This window comes from Pinus tabuliformis, chromosome 7 (genome assembly GCF_031772625.1).
Source record: "Pinus tabuliformis cultivar Carrire ecotype Pingquan chromosome 7, CPIR1, whole genome shotgun sequence".
In the NCBI taxonomy this organism is placed as follows: Eukaryota; Viridiplantae; Streptophyta; class Pinopsida; order Pinales; family Pinaceae; genus Pinus; species Pinus tabuliformis.
In genome coordinates this window covers 1,306,998,235-1,307,006,239 of record NC_142293.1, presented here as the reverse complement: position 1 = coordinate 1,307,006,239, position 8,005 = coordinate 1,306,998,235, and the positions used below count along the sequence as shown (strand labels likewise).

At 35.5% G+C, this 8,005-nt stretch overlaps 1 pseudogene; it reads right to left on the bottom strand.

The window, feature by feature from the left end:
* Positions 1-476: 476 nt before the first annotated feature.
* LOC149252323 (isopentenyl-diphosphate Delta-isomerase I-like) lies at positions 477-6,036 on the bottom strand (annotated as a pseudogene).
* Between the last annotated feature and the right edge of the window lie 1,969 nt (positions 6,037-8,005).

Sequence of the window (8,005 nt, the reverse complement as noted above, 5' to 3'; positions counted from 1 at the left end):
TTATTACATTGATTAGTAATCAACTGTTTATAATGTTGATTACTAATCAATGTACTAACAATTCATCAACATTGTTTCGCATGTCAACAACACCATAAATATGGAAATCAAAGTTGTTAGAAAGGAAGACAAAGAGATACAGAATCAACAGCACAAACATGACATTGGAAAGAAAGGCATGTTTGAAAGCATAAAGGAGGTAAGAAGAAAACAAAAGATTGCAAGCTCAAAGGCTTACAAAGATCAAAGGGCATTAGAAAAATGCTAGTAGGAAAATACAGTTACATAACAAGAAACAAAGGTAACAATATAGGCATATAAATATTGACTCGAGAGTATGGTTGCTTGTGGCATAATATGCATGCTATTTTCAAACCAATGAAAATAAAGGATAGAAATAAAAAAAGACATTAAGTCATGCTGAATATCCCACAGGCTGTTATATGTGTACATTTCGCCTTAACTAAAATATGCCATTATTGTTGAATAGATTTCAAATCCTGGAGTCTATAAAAAAGGATTTGGAGTATGGTTTTCATATCAACTGCTTCTGCCAGAGTGCCATTTTCAGCCTTATTCCACCAATCAAACAAGAAGTTGTCGACAGCCAGACGGAACCAAGGTGAAAGCTTAATTCCATCTTCACCAGCATCTACTTTCCTTATGAGCTCCTTCAACTTCTCTTTGGTTACGTACTTAACATCAGCAACCTCTTCTAGATTGGGATGCATGGCAACATCCCGAACAATGAAAACAAGGTAATCCACTGCAATAAAACACACAGATCAAAAAGAGTTATTTTATTTGACATTTTAAAACTGCTCTGAAACACATACAGTCATGGTAGAAACACGCAATATATAGAAATGTTGTTTACTCTGCAGAACCCAACACTTGATCCAAAAATTGAAAATCTGAAATCATCATGTACATTCATGCTCCCCCCACTTTCCATCAGAAGGAGCCTTATAAAGTATGCGACCAAGTGGCACAAACTGATCGACTGGAACATCTTCTGCAGCAATGCCTAGTTCATCATACAACTTCCTTTGGGCTGCATTTTTGACCCCTAGACACCAATGACAAATATAAATTGCTTCAGTTGGGCACTGTAGATGGTAAAAAGTGGAATCATAACAAAAATATTGATGCACAACAACTAGAAGTGAAAACAAGGATTAAGAAATACCTAAATTGTTCTCCTCAATGAGCTGAGACTCCCTGTAGAGAGGATGGCTACAGCAAGTATTTGTTCATACCAAAGGGAATGTCACCTTTGTTGCAGAACGTTGCTGGAAATAAATGGCCAGTGGTCTACCAGTAAGTAAGGTGGACGTTTCAAGTAGAATATCAAATGAAACATGCTTGCAGCACTACTTTATTTGAATCAATATGAGACTCAGTTTCATTTCTAACTAGGGAAAAACTCTGCACAACGTGAATATTTCCTCTCAAACTTTGAAGTGTAAAAACCCTTGCTTTACATAGAAAGATGAAACTGCAAGTCCTCTGTAGGTTCCAATTCACCATAGAATATGGATCATAATTGTTGCCTTACGCCTAGTTACGTCTTTCCCACTTGAAAGAATGAGCTTTTTTTCAATGCTTGAGTGAACTTTTATTTACACTATCTAAAAGAGTCTAAACTTAGACATCTAGATTATAAATCTGGATCTAAATATTAAGAAGCCTATCCCAAATTTAATTGAGGAAAGTTCAATTAAGTGATTAGTGGGTGGCAAACCAGTAATCATAATATTTTTCCAGTAAAGTCAGATGACTTTTAGAACAATACGGTTCCATAGGTGGATGTTCCACTTTCAAGGAATTGAGATATAACAAGTACATATATCCAAAGACACCTTCCAGCAAAAATAAGCAGTTGACCCGTCAAAGATAGGAACTAAAACAGATAATTAATTGTGCAACAACAATTATCCCTTCATACTGAACTGTAGATACAACATTGAGAGAGCCATAACAACTGAATGGATCAAATTACAACTAGCTCGGGCACTATTCCCTTCCATGTTATGTGCATTTGTTTGATAAAAATAACATAATGTAAATTCATGTTATCTCTCCAAAATGCCCTCTTTGAAAATTCACTGAATCTCCTCCCTCTTTCTACAAGCTCCCTGTGGTAAAATCCCTTCGGTAGAGTTTAACATTCTGTTGGAGACCATTTGCACAATCATGTGCAAACACAAACTGTTCAAGCTGTGCATGATTACAGTAAAATATGAGAAGTTCAAAATTAAAATACCAAAACTTGGACAGATACATAGTAATGAAGAGAGATGAACCAAATTCAAGATAAAATTAACATAGTTGCAATTTGAGTCTAAAAAGTTTGTAAAGTTGCACACCCATTTGAAACATTATGAACAGTCCCATTTATTTTTTTTGCAAATGTCCCAAATATATCTCTAGTCATAGCGATCAATTTTCTCATACATTGGAGAACGAGGATTATAGTCATCAATGGCTAGTTCAAAATTTTGACCCTTTCAGATTCGTAGAATGGCCGACCCATTTACTACCATCCCTTAAAACTGTTATGTAGGATATACAAAACTGGTCTGACCTTTAAAGGAACACAAATATTAATAAAAAGTGTTTTTCAATTCAAATTTGTCTTTGCGACCCAGCTGGTGAAGGACTTTGGAAGACTACTTGCTTATCGCATTTTAATCAAGGGAGAAAAAAGCCTTCCTCCACATGAAACCCATCAACTATTACATATTAGAATTTGTGAATATTCTAAAGAATCAAACATACAACTATTATCGATGAAATAACATACAGATACCCTTCGAAATCATATCGGAATATCAGACCTAAGAGTAGAATCATTAAATCTACTCATCTAAAATGGCTGAAACTTCAAGCAACTGAACTGGAAAGAGGAAGAGGACCTGGCTGAAAAGTTATTCCTTCAGCAATTATACTGGAAAATCACTTGGGATTCCATAGGCATTGGAACCATAATTCATGAAGTTATGGATGCACTAATTGAGTTTTCCTCTTCCTCAAAGTGGAATTTCCAGACTGCAGCCATGAGACTGCTACTGCTACATTTGAGCTGTCTAGACCTAACGGTCTTTTGTACCCGCAATAAATTGGACTTAATGGTGCTCTTGTGTACCTGTAACAAATTGAACTGATGCATCAGAACGTGGCCTCTGACATAAAAGTAATTAAGATCGCTTGACTACAGTCGTTGGCTATTGCAATAGTTTTGCATTTGCATGATCGTTGCTTGCATTTTATAGGGCAGTATTGAGTTGTGTGGCTTGCACTGGTCAGATTGTTCATGTTTATTATTGTCATATCTGTCATATTTATTAAAGGTAAGTTTTTGGATATAAACTGAATTTTGAGGGAGGTTAGAATGACTCTAAGCATCTGAAATAAGATGGTTTACTAGTTTGTAATATTTAATGATTGCAATACAATCTTGCATGTGCAATAAGTTGTTAAGATAGCGTTTTCTATGCAATCATTGCATGAATGAAGTACCTGTTGATGCCTCTCTGAAATAGTAATTAACTTTCTATGGCTTGGACTATCATTGAAACGGTTTGATCATTAATCATGCTTGTGGTGTTAATATTTATATCGTTTAAATCACGATGGAAGAATTTGTGTTACCCATAATGCTTATGGTTTTTGTTCACCATTAGTTTCACTTTCTCACAAATTGTTTGAGAATGAACAACAAAATTAGTGTTGCCCTTGATTCTTCTTGCTTTGCTCTCTCTTAATTGTTTTCATTTCTTATTATGAGAAGAATGGTTGAAATATAAATAGAAGCTATATATGATGCACTTTCTTAATCCTGTCATGAAACTTTTGGTATCTTGTAAAACATAAGATCTGATAACTGTCACATCATATCAAAATTATTAACAATATGGACAGCATTAGACAAATTGATTTTCAGGTTTCTAAAGATCGCAGAAAGGATTTGATTACTTTCAACAATACTTGAATTTTTTATTTTGAATGGAAAATCTAATTTGACAATAACAAAGTCAGAATTATATTTTTGAAGTTCTTTAATAAACTTTTTGCCATCTTGGTTAAACATTTACGATCTTCGAAACTACATGGCTTGGACATTTTTCGGAAAGGACCAGTTGTATCATTGAATGTAATCGCGTGCACTCTTTGGTGTTTGTGATGTGAGAGCTTATTTTATCACACAAACAAAGTGATTCTTATGAAGATGCCTCTAAGATCCTTATCAAAAAAATTTAAAATTTAAGTTCTTTAAGCTCAGACATAATTTACAGCAATGTCAAAACACCAGAACTACCCTATATTTATCCACATTTTATAAAATAATGCAAAGGATCTAAACGGATTTCTATTCTCGACAGAAAATGTAGAAGTTTGTTTCTCGTACATTAATCATCATTGAAGTGTCTTGAGGGTATGATAACATTAATCATCATTGAAGTGTCTTGAGGGTATATCAATCAATCAGGGACCTATGCTAACCTCTATGAAACTCAGACTAAAACTTCGTCATGGATGATTAATGAATAATAGAGCTTCTTCTTCATATTGAATCTATACTATTCTGTGCACTGTTGGCATTGGTGCATCATTTAAGATGCCCTCGTCTATTAAAACTGTACTAAAATTTGATCCCGACATTCGAACCTCCACACAAAACATGATCAATAAATGGTATCATGCATATGTTAACCAAACATGCTGCCCCATGTTGATTATTACGGGAATGTTAGTGGGGTGTTGAACAGCCAGGGAATCCTCATCCTCTTATTGCTTACCTATTACATTCTTTGGTGAGGGGAGCCAAAATATTTATTCTGGCATAGGGACTTTTACCCCTTTCTTATTGTCTGCCGGAGAATCCATAAGATGAATAATATTATCAAACATTTGCACTGGAATATCTGCAATTAAAGGTTTGTCACCGCTGATAGCAAATCTCCCTTGAGGGAGGGTTTGAATTCCTCATTAATCATTTTTCCTTTATGATGAATTGGAAATTAGTGAATTTGATGTTTTGGAGTACTGAAGAGAACATAATGGAAGACTCTAAAAAAGGACTTGTGATGCCAAACATGTCCTGCTTGATTTTCATTCAGTTAAAATAACCTGAAAGATTTTGCAGATATGAACTAGTATCAGGGAGTTCGGAATAATAAGGCTAAAGCCTTTCAATGTGGGTATAAATTTCAAATAGGAAATTCGTATACCTTTTTCAAGTTAACAATCAAAATTGAAGATAATCTGATGAAAAACTAGACTCTTTTGATTTTATAATTAGCTGCTTGCGTAATGGAACTTCCATCCTTTATAAATTGCCTTTTCAGTGATTTATTTTTTTTGAGAGCAATAATAAATGGTTCCTGAATAGGATATTGTGGAGAGAGTGGCAGTCATCTTTAGTGACAAAAATCAAATACCAATCGAGAAATTTGTTTTCAGATTGAAGGTGAATCAATCATATAAGTTGGATTTCCCGAAAAACGACCTTGAATATGCTTTAAGAGCTTTTCTTATCAAGTTGTCAGTCTCTGAGTCAATGCTTCAGCCACTTCCAGATGGTATGTATTTTGTTATTCCGATCGTTTGTATTATATGCAAATTTAGGACTTTGCCAGAATATACACAAACACAACACACCACTGTTTCAAAAGTAATTTTAAAGCCAACACAAGAATATTTATCTCAAGAAATACTATGATGTTTGTTTCCCACATACCTAAATTTTCTTGGTAGAGGCCTCACAATGACCCCTACAAATGAAGCTCTAGCAATAGAACACTCTTACGTAAACCTCTTTTCTGCCCTCAAAGAAATCATGGGCTTATCATCTTTAAGATCCTACTTAAATACATAACCAAACTCTCAAAGTAAGTACTAGATTTAATAGTTGATAGAAAAAGGCCTAGCACACTTTACAAAACCCCCAGCACGAGCACTTGGCTTCACTACTGTAAGAATCATCGTCTGACATGTAAACTCTTTGTCGACCGCTGTTAGATGAGGAATCATCTTCAAGGACAACATTATAATGTGGGGTAGATGTTGGAATATTAATTCCAACTGCTGGCACCATGGACGCAGCGTGGACAGCAACTCAGCCAACACGCTGCACCCAAAACCGCCGGAGCCAAATCAGCAAAACCACTAGAGCATTTCGGACCGCTTTTGGTCTCCAAGCAGTTTCCGTATGCTCGCCTCCGATGCAATAATTTTTGGACTCGTGGTCCTCTCTATACGTCAGCAGATATGACATTTCGGAGCCTAACATTCAGCAGCAAAAGGCCTCCCGAAATCCTCCACAGCCGTCCGTTGAGGTTCATCGTTCTTCGCCGTCGATTGCTTCAAAGTTGCATCCGAGCGAGCATTAATTAATCTTGTGTGGAGTAAACTCAAACAGCTGACCCCCTGTTCCGTCTGAAAAGAACTAAATCGAATTTAATGCTGGTCGTAGATGTTAGGTGTAAGCTTTAATGTTTTAAAAAAATCAACGGGAGTAGTTTAGTTTTCATATACGGCATATATTTTTTATTATTGTATTGCATATACATCATATATGTTATGCCTTTTGTTGGGAGGGCCGTAATGTTTTTGTTTAGGTTTTTTTTCATATAACAAGCCAAAAAAAGAAAACGCTCGTTGTTGTAATGTTCCTTTCTACAGCAGCGAAAAACTATGGTATTACACAACAGTGCATATGAAAAATAAAAACGGGAGAGCACATATGTGTGTGGGTTGTTGTATTTTTGGCACATGGGATGAAATTAGAGCAGGCGGCATCAAAAGAGAACAAGGTTATTGCACAGCAGTGCATAAAGACAAAACAGGGGAGCGCATATGTTTGAGTGAGGTATGTAGAATATCGCACAGCAGTGCGTAGTGTGAAGCAAGGAGAGTATAAAGAAACCAAGTTGAAATGTAAATCTTGCATGTTGCTCAAACGAGGAGGAAGCATGAAAAATTGTATGGTGTGAGTAAAGATTTTTTGAATGTAATGTAAATCTTACTACATATGAAAAATTTATTTTTACAGCAGTATGTGTAAAATATTTTTACAGCAATATGTGTAAAAATAGTTTTACACCAGTAAATGTAAAAAGGGGTTTTACAGCAGTAAATTAAAATGGGTTTTTACACATCAGGAGGAGACAGAGTAAACATTTTGTTGGCTGAGTGTATTTTTTTTGGTAAATACCTCTCAGTAAAAGAGGATGAATATGTATCAGGCATTTATGTTTAATGAATAGCAGCATTTTTCTGGGTATGTAATACTCTGTTCTCAGACATTTTATTTAAAGCTTCCCTGTGCAAAATATCATGTGGCAGAAAAAAAACAGAGCATTGTCTCTGTGTGCAGTTTGTTTGTTTGTTTTTGGGATTTTACCAGAAAAATCCCCAACAGTGGTATCAGAGCAGATCCAGGCTCTTTGAAGGGGACAAAGAAGCTGAAGGAAAAATTCTTGTTGCAGCAGTAAAGCTTCTCCAGCAGTGTGAAGACTCAGCAAAAGGATTCAGGTATTTCTCAGATTAATTTTCTGTGTTGCTGTTGAAGAAATAGTGAGTCATTTTAAAAACACAGTCAAGAAATAGAAGCATAGTTAAGAATGGCAAGGTCAAAGAAAAAAGCCTCCAATCCTCCTAAGGTTGTGTCTCCCTCTTCTATTAAAATAGAAAACAATCTATTTGAAAGCATTCTATTTGAGGCTCCAAGGTTCAATGGGAACTTTGATATATGGGAAATAAAAATGAGGGCTTTCTTAAAGTCTGAAGGGATTGAAATTTGGGAATCAGTGATTGATGATAGCAAGATGGATAGAGAATCCAAGGAGTACAATGCAAAAGCAGCAAAGACTATCTTGGATGGACTCCCTGATTCTGTGAAGAAGAATCTAGGAAAATATTCATCAGCAAAGGAGATATGGGACAGACTTCATGACCTTCATGCAAAGGGAGCACTGACCATGACCATCAATGAAGAAGG